General features: G+C 34.2%; 2 protein-coding genes across 3 annotated transcripts in view; both read right to left on the bottom strand.

Annotated features, from left to right (window-relative positions):
* mical1 (microtubule associated monooxygenase, calponin and LIM domain containing 1) overlaps positions 1-14,498 on the bottom strand; it is a 508,844-nt gene that overhangs the window by 259,071 nt on the left and 235,275 nt on the right. The gene's annotated exons all lie outside the window — the stretch shown is intronic.
* Positions 1-14,498, bottom strand: part of kcng1 (potassium voltage-gated channel, subfamily G, member 1) — a 53,853-nt gene that overhangs the window by 38,666 nt on the left and 689 nt on the right.

The raw sequence follows: 14,498 nt of genomic DNA, 5'->3' as shown, positions 1-14,498 counted from the left end.
GAAAGACTAAGGTCATGGGCAGTGCTGGAGAGTGCTACTCAAGTACTACTTACTTGCCTAAAAATGTAGTACAAGTAGAGTAAAAGTATCTTGTAAATATTCTAAAATTATGACCTTTTAAAAGTACTCAAGAATCGTGAGTATAGTGCTACGCTGTGGATGGTTGATGCGTTTACATGCATTTTGTAAAAAGGTATGAAAATGAATTATTCTGTAGTGCATTCAGTTATCTTCCTATATTCGTTCCTTGCTTTTATTGTTTGTTTTGTTTATTTGTTTGTTTGCGATTTTTCCTTTATTTATTTATTTCTTCCTTCATTCCTCTCTTCATTTGTTCACTCATTCTTTTGTTCCTTCCTTCATTAGGTCCTTGGTTCATTCATTCATTTCTTCCTTCGTTTGTCCATTGTTTGTTCATTCTGTCCTAGTTTTATTCATTCCTTTAGTTTTTCCTTCATTCATTTGTTCCTTCCTTCTATTGTTTGTTCGTTTTGTCCTTCATTCAATCAGTCGTTTGTTTGTTTTTTCCTTCATTTGTTTCTACCTTTGTTCCTCCATTCCTCCACTCATTCTTTTATTCCTTCCTTCATTAGGTCCTTTGTTCATTCATTCATTTCTTCCTTTGTTTGTTCATTTAACCATTGTTTGTTCATTCTGTCCTTCTTTATTTCATTTATTTGTTTGTTTCTTCCTTCATTTGTTTCTTCCTTCCATTGTTTGTTCATTCTGTCCTTTATTCAATCATTTGTTTGTTGCTTTTTCCTTCATTTGTTTCTTCCTTTGTTCCTCCATTCGTTCACACATTCTTTTGTTCCTTCTTTTATTAGGTCCTTTGTTCATTCATTCATTTCTTCCTTTGTTTGTTTGTTCTATCCATTCATCGTTTTTTCCTTAATTTATTTCTTCCTTCTATTGTTTGTTCGTTCTGTCCATTCATTCGTTTGTTCTGTTTTTTACTTCATTTATTTGTTCCTTCCTTCGTTCCTCCTTTCATTCGTTCATTTATTCTTCTGTTCCCTCTTTCATTAGGTCCTTTGTTAATTCATTTATTCATTCGTTCATTCCTTCTTTCATTTGTTCAGTCCTTCCTTGAATCCTTCCTTCTTTCATTTGGTCCTTTATTAGTTTGATCCTTCCTTCATTCGGTCCTTCCTTCCATTCTTCATTCACTCCCTTTAGTAATTGTTTTGGGCTATTTGGCAATTTCAGTCATCATACTGTCAACATCCTTCATTTTCTCATCAGTGACATGCAGTCTATAATACAATGACCTGCAGTCTCTGGGTCATTGCATGTAAAGATTTTGGACATCTTCTTGGACACTTTTAATGCTTCCAAAAGGTTTGGTTCATCTATAAAGTGCCCACGTCTTGAGGTTGTTCAGTATGATGCGATTTACTTTCTATGTGCGATTTGATTGGACAAGAATCGCATGGCAGATTTTTCTACTTTAGCCAATCCCCATAGACAAGAAGGAAATAAAGTAGTGACTGCAGCTTGAAGAAAAATAGTGGAGTAAAAGTACCGATACAGCACTCACATGTACTCAAGGAAAAGTAAAAGTAGACACTTTTAAAAGTACTTAGTAAATTACAACTCCTAAGAAAAACTACTCAATTACAGTAGTTTGAGTATTTGTATTGTTACTTTACACCACTGATCATGGGTTTGATTCCCAGGGAATGCTGGAGCAAGCATCTGCTAAATGCATAAATGTCAGCACAGCTCTTTGGCCGTGGTCAGGAAAATACTGCAATTCCCTGTAGCCGGCGAACCTATAAATCAATCTGAACTCCTACAGCTTTATGCAAACCGTTTGTTTGCAGAGATCTAATCTTTTCTCAATAAGCTCGGAGTGCGAGTCCATTTCTCACCGAAGAGAGGAAGTTTCCAGAGACACGCAGTGAATCACTGTCTTGGTTAAACAGATAGACTCATTTTTATGTCCGTCGTTTTCAGATTTGAAATTCATAATATGCAAATATGACTCATTGTTAACCTCCAGCTAGCCCAGTCGGACTTTACACTAGACCAGGACAATGAGAAAGATGATGATTCACGGAGAGGACACGTTCCCACCTTGGGAAATTGATGACCATTCATACCCACTCACGGCCCTGGATGCCACTCAACACCAAGAAACTCTTTTCGCATTCAGATAAGTGTACTTCATTATGACTAAGTGTCACCAACTCTTCCCCATCCACCCACACTGAGATTCATAACCCTGGATGTGTTGATATGTGCTAGCAGAACTACAGTGAAGTCCAAAAAATCTGTGACCACAAGTGAAAGTGCTGCTATTTTGCATTTTTCTGATCTGGTTTGAAGTGGACCACTGATGCAAAATTCTCTTCACTTGGAATCTGAAGACTTATGGGGGTCCATAGTGTGTAAACAACCAGCACTATAGTAAAAATTAGGGCTGAACAATAAATTAAATTTCGCAAATGTGTATACCGATATACAGTCTTTTAAAAATATTTCCCAAATGATGTTTAACAGAGCAAGGAATTTTTCACAGTATTTCCTACAATATTTTTTCTTCTAGAGAAAGTCTTATTTGTTTTATTGAGGCTTAAATAAAAGCAATTTAGAATTTTTTTTAAAGCTCTTTAAAGGTCAATATTATTAGACAATAATATTAGAAGGGGCTAATAATTCAAGCGGGCTAATATTTTGATTTTAACTGTATATAAATATATATATATATATATATATATATATATATATATATATATATATATATATATATATATATATATATATTGTTTGTTTGTTTGTTTGCTTTATTTATAGAGCACATTTAAAAACAACAGATGTTGACCAAAGTGCTTTAAAAAAAGACCAGCATACAAAATCTATTCTATATATAAAAATAAGCAAAATATATAAAACAGATTTAAATTACTTTTTATATATATATATACATATTGTACTTTGCTTTACTTTATATATATATATATATATATATATATATATATATATATATATATATATATATATATATATATATATCTATATATATCGTAATGACTTGCCATAAATAAATGATTGATTACCAGGGCTTAATTAGTGCCGGAACACGCCAGATCCAGCACCTAGGAAATCTGATCCGGCACCTGATTTTACCGGTCCCCCTCCTCAACTGCCCTCCTCCCCTGCTCGCTGTTGACTTTCACTTTCTTCCACGACTTCCCACCCTCTTCACTTTCGTTCGAGACAACCTCCCCCTCCCCTCTCCACTTTCGTGCGCGACACCTCTCCATCCTTGGGTAATATGCTGGATCCGTTACCCTGATCTGTTCTGGGACCTCGCAATTCACAAATTAAGCACTGTTTATTACAAACGTTTCCTTGTGTGCTTGTCATTATAACACCCTCTGCTTTTCAGCACATCAGGCAATGCAGTGACATGTCAATGTGCATCTCTGAAAACAAGCAGATGGGCATTCTGGTTTGCTGAACTAACAAATCTTTAATCATTTTAAGCCATGTTAAGAAAGCAATAAGACAGCAAAGCAGTAACTTGACTCTGTTTTAAGAGTTTTAGTTTATTTATTTTATTATTGGCGTTTTCAAAGTTGATAAATAGCTAAATCAGTAAAAAAGTGGCAGTGATATGCGTTTTCCTTACCTTTAAATTGTTAAAATGTCTGATTTGTTTTATGATATAGTGAAATATATCTATTCCAGGGTATATTAAGGAATCCTAAAGATAATTTTAATACCTTTTAGGACTTTTTAAAGACCTTCTCAGAATATTTTAAGACCTCATGGCCACTTTAAGTTCTAATCAGTATCAGACCTTTAACGTAATAAACAGTTGTTAATAAACAGTTGTAGTTAAATAAATGATTAGAGCACAACCATGCAACAAAATCACATAAGCTTGGAAGAAACAAAGATTGAAAGAATATATTACATGGTTGTTTTCATTGACAGGCTTTAGCCACTGTTTAAACTCGTCTTTCTTCAGCCAGGAGTACGCAAACTTACATTTGCCTATTTTGCCATCTGTTTTGCTCTATGGTTTCACTACATGTGGAGAGCGTCACATCACCTTCCCGCGTTTGTTGCAAATTAGTGACATCACCCGGACAGAGGAGCTTGGCCAGACACGCCCTGGCCCGAACGAATTGGTGGATCGAGCGCACCGTTGTTAAGATTACAAGCAAAATAAATATATTTATGCTGTTTTGGAGTCAAACACTTGTTTTAACAAAATGCTTGAACAAAATTTAAGACCTTGTAAAACCGTGATAAAGACTATTTACTACCTTTTAGGTGGCTTAATTTTCTTATAATTGATTTATCAACTTTTAATACTTTAAGACTCCATGGACACCTTTTATTCACTTTCAGAAGTTGCAGCGATGCTTTCGCTTCCCTTAAATAATATCAAACATTTGTTGATTATATCTTTTTTCCTCAAAATGCAGTCTCTACCAGGTCAAAAAAATGACACCCTAATTTTAACCTCCTTAAACTGTCTGCCTGTTAAGTTCCATACTGATATATAAAATATTGCTTCTTACCTATAAAGCTTTAAATAATTTAGCTCCTGTTTATCTTACCAACCATCACTATAATCCGGCATGATCTTTAAGATCTCAAAACTCAGGGCTTCTGGTAGAACTTAGTATAGCAAAGTCTACTAAAGGAGGTCGAGCCTTCTCATTTATGGCTCCTAAACTCTGGAATAGCCTTCCTGATAATGTTCGAGGCCCAGAAATACTCTTTAAGTTTACAACTAGAATAAAGATCTATCTTTTTATTGAATTTAATTGAATATAATTTTAAAATAAATATATTGTATCACATTATATAACAAGCACATATTATCTTTTTCTTTAATATCGCACAGCACAGTAAAAACTCACTCAAATTCAAATCTTCATAAATTAGCAGTATATAAACATGCCTTTTCAGATTTACTGTGACATCACAGGCCCTGCTTATGACTGATTATGATCTGCCTAATCAGAATAAGTCAGGAAGAATCACTGCATTTAGGTAATGAATTTATTCTTAAGCTACTAATGTTATTTAGAAAAGAGCATGAGTGATTTCTTCTGTTGTTATTTTTAGTTAGATTTTTTTTTTAACGGGATCGACAGCAGCATTATTATAGACCTCTCCAGCTGTTTACATTCCGACATAACCAACTGTGTTAGTGTGGCCTTCATGTTTACTATAAGCATCGTCTGACAGCTATCTTACTGTGCATTCTCTTTGAATTTGTATGTTCAGTTTAAACTGAAGAGACTATAAAATACATGTAGTTTACAAACTTAAATAATTCATAAGAACAAAAAGGAGGCAATTTTCCTTTAGCTTGGTCCTTTATTTATCAGGGGTTACCACAGCAGAATGAACCACCAACCATTCCAGTTGGATTTCCAATTTAGTTCATCCAATTCACCTATAGTGTATGTGTTTGGACCGTGGGGGAAACCGGAGCACCCGGAGGAAACCCACACCAACATGGCGAGAACATGCAAACTTCACACAGAAACGCCAACTGAGCCAGTCGGGACTCGAAACAGCGACCTTCTTGCTGTAAGGCGACATAGCAAACTATTGAGCCACCGTGCCACCATAATGTTTAATTTAAAATATAGTACTTTTCGGGCAAAACAGTGGTGCAGAAGGTAGTCCTGTCGCCTAACAGCAACAAGGTCGCTGGGTCACTGGTTCGAGCCTCGGCTCAGTTGGTGTTTCTGTGTGGAGTTTGCATGTTCTCCCTGCGTTTGTGTGGGTTTCCTCTGGGTGCTTTGGTTTCCCCCACAGTCCAAAGACATGCGGTACAGGTGAATTGGGTAGGCTAAATTGTCCGTAGTGTGTGTATGTGTGTGTGTTTCCCAGTGATGGGTTGCTGCTGCACTGCAAAATATGCTTTTCTTACTTAGATTTGTTGTCTTGTTTCTAGTCCAAATATCAAAAAATTCCTAAATCAAGAAGAATATTCTAGACAAGCAAAACATATTGTCTTGTTTTGAGAAATAAAATGCCAATATTAAGTGAGTTTTTCCTTAAATCAAGCAAAATAATCTGACAATGAGGTAAGCAAAAGAATCTTGTTTTTTCTTTTGACGTATTTTGCTTACCTCATTGGAAGATTATTTTGCTTGATTTAAGGAAAAACTCACTTAATATTGGCATTTTATTTCTCAAAACAAGACAATATGTTTTGCTTGTCTAGAAAATGCTTCTTGATATAAGAAATTTTAGATATTTAGACTAGAAACAAGACAACAATTCTAAGCAAGAAGAGCATTTTTTGCAGTGAAGGGGATCCGCTGTGTAAAAACTTGCTGGATAAGTTGGCGGTTCATTCCGCTGTGGCAACCCCGGATTAATAAAGAGACTAAGCCGACAAGAAAATGAATGAATGAATAATACTTTTCAAAAATATCCCTGAGGCACGATTTGAGACCTTGAACTTCAGCGCAAGTACAAACATCTGACCTTTGTGGAAAAACACAATCACAATATCACTGTAATTAATGTTGACCTTTAATCTAGATCTCAATCTTTCCTTGGTTTAAACTTTTAATAACAAATGAATTTAGCCTTTTGAACTTTTGAAACCATCAACACTGTTTCACAGGAAAAATTTAAATAATCAATGAATGCTTAATTAAATCCTAACCTTGAATGAAAATGAAATGAAAACATTTGATGACTCAGTGGTTAGGACGCCTTACAGCAGAAAGTTCACTGGTTCGAGTCCCGGCTGGGTCGGTTGGCATTTCTGTGTGAAGTTTGCATGCTCTCTCTGTATTGGCATGGGTTTCCTCCGAGTTCCCCAGTTTCCTCCCACCATCCATTTTTTCTAAATGTCTTACTCTCAGAAAGTTCACCTTAGCATCAGCAGCGGGGGAGTTTTGAGACCGACCTGAGCTCAATCACTCCTCGCCCTGCGAAAGGGCTGGAAACCCTGGGCCCAAGGATCCCTTGAGCTCAGGGCTCTCTCCCGGGACAGCATGCTAAACAAGCTATGTATAATTCATGAGCTAAGTGTGAACTCTTGAACAATAACCTACTTATTTGCAAGATATCCAGCGAGGATCCAAAGCCATAGGTATTCTTACTGTGAGGCACCAGTACTAGTCACTGGGCCACTGTGCCGCCCATTCTGGATAAAGGTGGAAGAAGGGGAGGAGGGGGGGTTTCTTCCAGACAAAGGTAGTTGTAGAAGGGAAATGAGATATAAATATATAGTGACTTGGGATCCTTTGATTGGAGGATCGTGATTAGTTAATATGGGCCAGCTGGGTTAATCATGTGCACGTGCTCCTCTCGAAATAATTTTAATATTAAACTTCACTTTTCATTGATTTTTAAAAATAATACAAACAATAATATTTGCAAAATACAACAAAAGTCCTGTAATAGAACATAAAACAGCAATACATAACCTACATTTTTACAATATAATAGAAAAAATGGCTAAAATAACGAAGGAGCGGCTTAACAACAACTCTGCGACTGTTATTCAATGGCCCAGCCAGAGCCCTGATGTAAACCCAATTAAGCATCTCTGGAGAATGACTAAAAATTACTGTCCACCAATGTTTAACATCCAACCTGACAGAACTGGAGAGGATCTGCAAGGAGGATCCATGTGTGAAAAACTTGCATCTTTCCCAAAAAGACTCATGGCTGTATTAAAGTAGATGCTAATATGCTAAGCAAAGGGTCTGAATACTTAGGACAAAGTGATATTTGTTATTCTTTTTTAAGAAATCTGCAAAAATGTCAACAATTCAGTTTTTATTGTCAATATGGGGTGCCGTATGTACCTTAATGAGGACAAAAGTGAACTGAAGTGAAGTTTATTTATAAACAAATTTCGAGAGGATCACGTGCTTATGATTGTTCACAGCTGTTCCAACTTTAGCTAATGACTAATTATCCTATCAGACGATCTATAACTCACTATAAATAACCAGACTTTTCTCATCTCAATATCTTCGTCTTGAAGAAACCCCCCCACCCCCCACCCAACCCTACTTTCCGTCCTTTCAAACGGGCGTCATGGTGGCCAGCGATTAGCGTTGTTGCCTCACAGCAAGAATGCCCCTGGTTTAATTCCTTTCCTAACCAGACAGCATTTCTGTGCGGAGTTTGCTCGTTCTCCCCATGGTGGCGTGGGTTTTCCCCGAGCAAGAGGGGGAGTCATCGAGATCTACCTGAGCTCAAACTCCCCTCTCGCCTTGCAACGGGAGGGAGCCCAGGGCTCGAGGTTATTATAAGCTCAGGGCTCTCTCCCGGGACAGCACGCCAAACTAGCTTTATTATCAATCATCAGCTAAGTGTGAACTCTTGAAATGATTTTAGCAAATGGCTGCAACATAACAAAGAGTAAAACATTTAAGGGGGTCTGAATACTTTCCGTACAGACTGTATTTTCAAAAAAGCAGGGTGTTTTTTTATGCATGACAAAATTAAAATGACAAAAATAATAGACAATATGCAAACAAGTGCTCTGATTTAAATTTTAATCTGAAACACAGGACTTTTTTGACATGCGCTTGTTAATTGTGGATAAACGGTGCTGTTAAATTAAACCCGCTTGACTCATTCTAACTGCTGTGCTGTCATTTACTAATGGCGTCCTATTTGGCTTTTATAAGGGGGATTGACTTTGACAGAGTACACTCATCGAATACTGTAAAAGCGTGCATTCATAGTACAGCTAAATGGTGTTTGGCATTGAAAGTGACGATGTGTCAGCTACTGTATCAGCACAAAACAAGCATAAGAATGAACATGAGTCACAGCCATTAGATACAAACTGCGACTGGAAAACACACACTAAATAAAACATAAGACGAATAAATCAAACACTGTAAAGCTCATATCGAATATTAAAAAGACGCACATGCACGAAATGACAACAATGATTATTCTGTTGCCTGCAGAGTGCTTCAAAACAAACAAAGTATTGATTTCTACTGTGTTTCTTTTCTCTGTTCACTGGCTTGTCATTTGCTACAAGTTGCCTTAAAAGGGACAGTTCACCCAGAAATGACCGTTCTGCCATTATTTACTCACTTTTAACCTGTAGGACTTTCTTCTCAGCGAGCTCTGTGGGGGATCACGTCATATTTGTGGGGGATCATGTCATATTTAAATACAATTTTTGCAGTGCACAATTAGGAGAATGATTAAGTTGCCTTAGTTATTTTTTATCACCTGGATGATCAAAAATTAATCAGTGCAATTAATCGAAAATCCGATTTTCGATTATGGCTTCTAACGATTATGAAAAACCATTAATCGAGATAAACCATTATTGCATCATATACCAAAAGCGTGAAAGACCACGTGCTTATGTGTGTGTGCAACACGCGCACACGCATAAGCACGTGTTTAGCATTCGGTCTCATTCGCACACTGAGACGAGCAGAGGAGCGCAGACATCTAAAGTCATCTTAACATGAGCGCTTTAATGGTCAAATAGGTGTCAAAACGCGGTGATTAGTGATTATTCATATTAACCCTCATTTGCGTAATAGACAAACGAGTTGAGAATTAAAAGACACAAGAAAGAGAAATCATTAAAGTGACAGTGCGAAATGCTGCTGCCTGTTTTATCATTAATCAAACGACGAGAAAATTCCTCGCTGCTCTTGACTGAAGGATTTTTTTAGCTAAAGTGTTTTTCTTAGGGTGAAGATGCTTAAATCACAGATTGTTTTATATTTTTACTCTATTGTATTTATTTCTCTTTCCTTTGCAGGGTGGAAAATAACTATATATATATATATATATATATATATATATATATATATATATATATATATATATATATATATATATATATATATATATATATATACACACACACATACATATATATATATAAATAAACATATATATATATATATATATATATATATATATATATATATATATAAATATATAAATATATATATATACATATATATATATATATATATATATATATATATATATATATATATATATATATATGTATATATATATATATACATACATACACACATACATATATATATAAATATACATATATATATATATATATGTATATATATATATATATATATATATCATTAGCCGTTTTTTCACTGTGTAACTCACGCATTCTGATTAAAGATCAACGAATGAATGATTCATTTCGATTTTTTTGTTTGATTACATTAAATAACAGGCGTCACATTAAAAACGCCCACATCTAACGTTATAATCAAAGCATTCGACTGCTTTCCTAACTGTTTATGCTCATTAAGAAGACATAATTATGTTTTTGAAAAAATTCCCCACCAAGATCCACATCTTTAGATATTATTATTATTAATTATGTGTGTATGTCTGTTTAAACATGCACCCAAAACCCAGACTTTCGCTCCGCTTCAAATCGTGAATACAGAATCCGTTTAGGAAACAGCATTTATTTATCACTTTGGAGCGCGTCAGCTGACAGTCATGCACCCTTATACATGTTTTGAGGATCGCATATGAAAGGAAGACGGCACCTGTAATGAAAAGGAAGGGAATCGCACCGTTTCTATATTTATTTCAAAGTGTTTTCCTGCCTAAACAAAGCGAAAGCACAGAACAGACTCTAATTTAAGAGCAAGGGGCGGCCCCTGGTGGTTCGGCGGTATGGGTTGCGTATGGGAGGATAATTTTTGCAATTAATTAAATAACTTGATTAATAAATTTGCTTATCAGGCATTTCATTAAATTGAAAATGTTCATTAGCCATAATAACAGTGAATAATATAGATGTATGAGGCTATCAGAAACAGAAAAATGAACCAGGTTATTGAATTAGAGGCTCAGAATATTTTCTGAGCAACTATTGAAATGCAATTAATTGAAAAGTAAAAGTCAATTGACTCAAGTAGGTTAAATGTTGAGGACAAAACTTCTCGCAAACTGTTTCACACTCAGCGCTCAATATAACAAGCAAAGCATTCTGATGTGCTTTAACAGCCCGTACCAACACAAGACTTCACTGACTCAAAGAAAACACTCAAAGCACATTCAGACATGCATTAAACCTCCGTCTAAAAACATCTCAACTCTCAATCATTAAGGCAAGACAGCGAATATGGTAAATATGGTAAAAACAAACCTTGCGAGCTTTTTTTGTATATCAATATTTCTAAATGTTGTGTTTACATATGCAAATGAGGCATTACTTGTTTAAACATCCACTCATTTCCAGCACAAAAATCTCACGTTCACAATGAGTCAAAGGTTTTTACAGAGGAGATTTTTTGAATCTTTATAACTCCATAATTTGGAAAAGAGTGAACGACGTAACATAATATACATTTTATGTCAAATAAAACGTAGTACATGATCAGTTAAAATGCAAAGATATGAATACAACGGCAGGTTTTAGCCAATCAAAAGTTCATTGAAAATCTGAAGAAAGCAACTGCTAAAAGAGCAACAAACCAAAGCAAAAATCTTTCCAGACAGAAAAAAAAAACACTTTAAATCACAAAAATTTCCCCCCTGCAAGCATCTGTAAATCTTTAAAATATTAGACAAGAATACAACTGTAAACTACTGTATATACTGTAAATGCTGCTGAAGTGGACACTTGTCTCATAAAATTATATTAGAAATCTAAAGAAACAAACTGATAGAAGAGCAACAAAACAAACACTAAAAATGTAAGTAAGACAAAGAAAAACAATTCTTTAAATCTCAGCCAACTGTTTGATTTCTCCCTTTAAGCATCTGTAAATCTTCAGAATATTAGACATGAATACAACTGCAAAGCACTGCATATACTGTAAATGCTGCTGAAAAGGAGACTTATCTTATAAAAAAAATTGAAAAAGGGCAACAAAACAAACCCCAAAAAGTCTACTTTAGGTGTTTTCCTCTAATAGACGAAAAAAAAAAACACTTTAAATCTCATTGTCGACTGTTTTTTTCTCTCTGCAAGCATTTGTAAATCTTCAGAATATCAAATATGAATAAAACTGCAAAGTATATACTGCAAATGCTGCTGAAGTGGAGATTTATCTATTAAAATGTATACATTGGAAATCTGCAGAAGCAAACTGATAAGAGTGACAAACCTTCGTGTATTTTTGGTGTTGTCTTTCCATCAGACTGAAAATAAAAAACACTTTATCTAAATTCTCCCTGCACGCAACAATAAAGCTGCAAAGTATATACTGTGAGTGTTCCTGAAGTGGAGATTTATCAAATAAAATGTGTATTGGAAATCTGCAGAAACAAACTGAAAAAAGTGACTTGAGTATTTTTGGTGTTTTCTTTCCATCAGACAAAATGCACCACTTTAAATTTCAATTTTTTTTTGTCTTCCTGCAAGCAACAAGAGAAGATTTATCTAATTAAATGTGTTTATTGGAAATCTACGGAAATAAATAGATTTTAAAGAGCCACAAACTTAAGTGTATTTTAGATTTTCCTTACATCAGACAACAAATGAAAACACTTTAAATCTCAAAATAGACAGTTTTTCTCCCTGCAAGCATCAGAATATTAGACATGAACACAACTGCAAAGTACAGTGTATACTGCAAATGCTGCTGAAGTGGAGACTTATCTCGTAAAAAATGATAAAAGAGCAACAAAACAAACACTGAAAAGACAGACAGAAAATAGACAGTTTTTTCTCCTTGATTTATCTAATAAAATTTCTATTAAAAATCTACATACACTGATAAAAGACAAACAAACTTAAGTGTATTTTAGCTTTTTTATCAGACTGAAAATTGCATCACTTTAAATATTAAAATTGACTTTTTTTTTCTCTCCCTGCAAGCATCTGTAAATCGTCAGAATATTACATTTGAATACAACTGCAAAATACTGTACTGTAAATGCTGCTGAAGTGGAGATTTATCTAATAAAGTGTGTATTAGAAATATGCAGAAACAAACTGATAAAAGATCAACAAACCTATGTGTATTTTAGCTGTTTTCTGACCATCAGACTAAAAAATGCAACATGTTAAATCTTAAAATTATTTTCCCCAGCAAACATCTGTAAAAAAAAACAACAACAACAACAACACTTTAAATCTTAAAATCAACAGTTTTTTTTTTCTGCAAGCATTTGTAAATCTTCAGAATATCAAATATGAATACAACTGTGAAGTATATACTGCAAATGCTGCTGAAGTGGAGATTTATCTAATAAAATCGATACCTTTTAAATCTGCAGAAGCAATCTGATAAAAGACCAACAAACTTGTGTATTTTTTGTGTTTTTCTTTCCATCAGACTGAAAATAAAATACTTTAAATCTCAAAAATTCTCCCTGCAAGCAACAATAAAGCAGTGAAGTATATACTGTGAGTGTTCCTGAAGTGCAGATTTATCATATAAAATGTGTATTGGAAATCTGCAGAAACAAACTGATAAAAAAGTGACTCAAAAGTGTATTTTTGGTCTTTTCTTTCCATCAGACAAAAAAAAAAAAAAAAAAAAAAAAACACTTTAAATTTAACATTTTTTTGAACACTGAAAAATGTACTTTAGGTCAGACAAAAAAAAAAAACTATTTTTAAATTTCACAATCAACTGATTGATTTCTCCCTGCAAGCATCAGTAAATCTTCAGAATTTTAGATATACAAGTACAAACTACTGCATATACTGTAAATGCTGCTTAGGTTTAAGGTTTTATAGAAGCAATTTATATATTGGAAACGGCAGAAACAAATTGATAACAGAGCAACAAACATAAGTCTACTTCAGGTGTTTTCCTTCCATCAGACAAAAAATAAAAATAAAAACCACTTTAAATCTTAAAATCAACAGTTTTTTCTCTCTGCAAGCATTTGTAAATCTTCAGAATATCAAATATGAGTACAACTGCGAAGTATATACTGCAAATGCTGCTGAAGTGGACATTTATCTAATAAAATTTATACCTTTTAAATCTGCAGAAGCAATCTGATAAAAGAGCGACAAACCTACGTGTATTTTTTGGTGTTTTCTTTCCATCAGACTGAAAATAAAACACTTTAAATCTCAAAAAGTCTCCCTTTATATACTGTGAGTGTTTCTGAAGTGCAGATTTATCATATAAAATGTGTATTGGAAATCTGCAGAAAAAAAACTGATAAAAAAGTGACTTTAAAAGTGTATTTTTGGTCTTTTCTTTCCATCAGACAAAAAAAAAACACACTTTAAATTTAACATTTTTTGAACACTGAAAAAATGGGCTTTAGGTCAGACTAAAAAACAACAACTCTTTAAAAAAATCTCACAATCAACTGATTGATTTCTCCCTGCAAGCATCAGTAAATCTTCAGAATATTAGACATGAATGCTACTACAATTATACTACAATAATAACTACAAACTACTGCATATACTGTAAATGCTGCTGAAGTGGAGATAATACAATTTATATATTGGAAACTGCAGAAACAAATTGATAACAGAGCAACAAACATAAGTCTACTTCAGGTGTTTTCCTTCCATCAGACAAAAAATAAAAAAAAAA

The sequence above is a fragment of the Danio rerio genome, chromosome 23, assembly GCF_049306965.1.
Source record: "Danio rerio strain Tuebingen ecotype United States chromosome 23, GRCz12tu, whole genome shotgun sequence".
Classification (NCBI taxonomy): Eukaryota; Metazoa; Chordata; class Actinopteri; order Cypriniformes; family Danionidae; genus Danio; species Danio rerio.
This window is presented reverse-complemented; position numbering and strand designations above follow the sequence as displayed.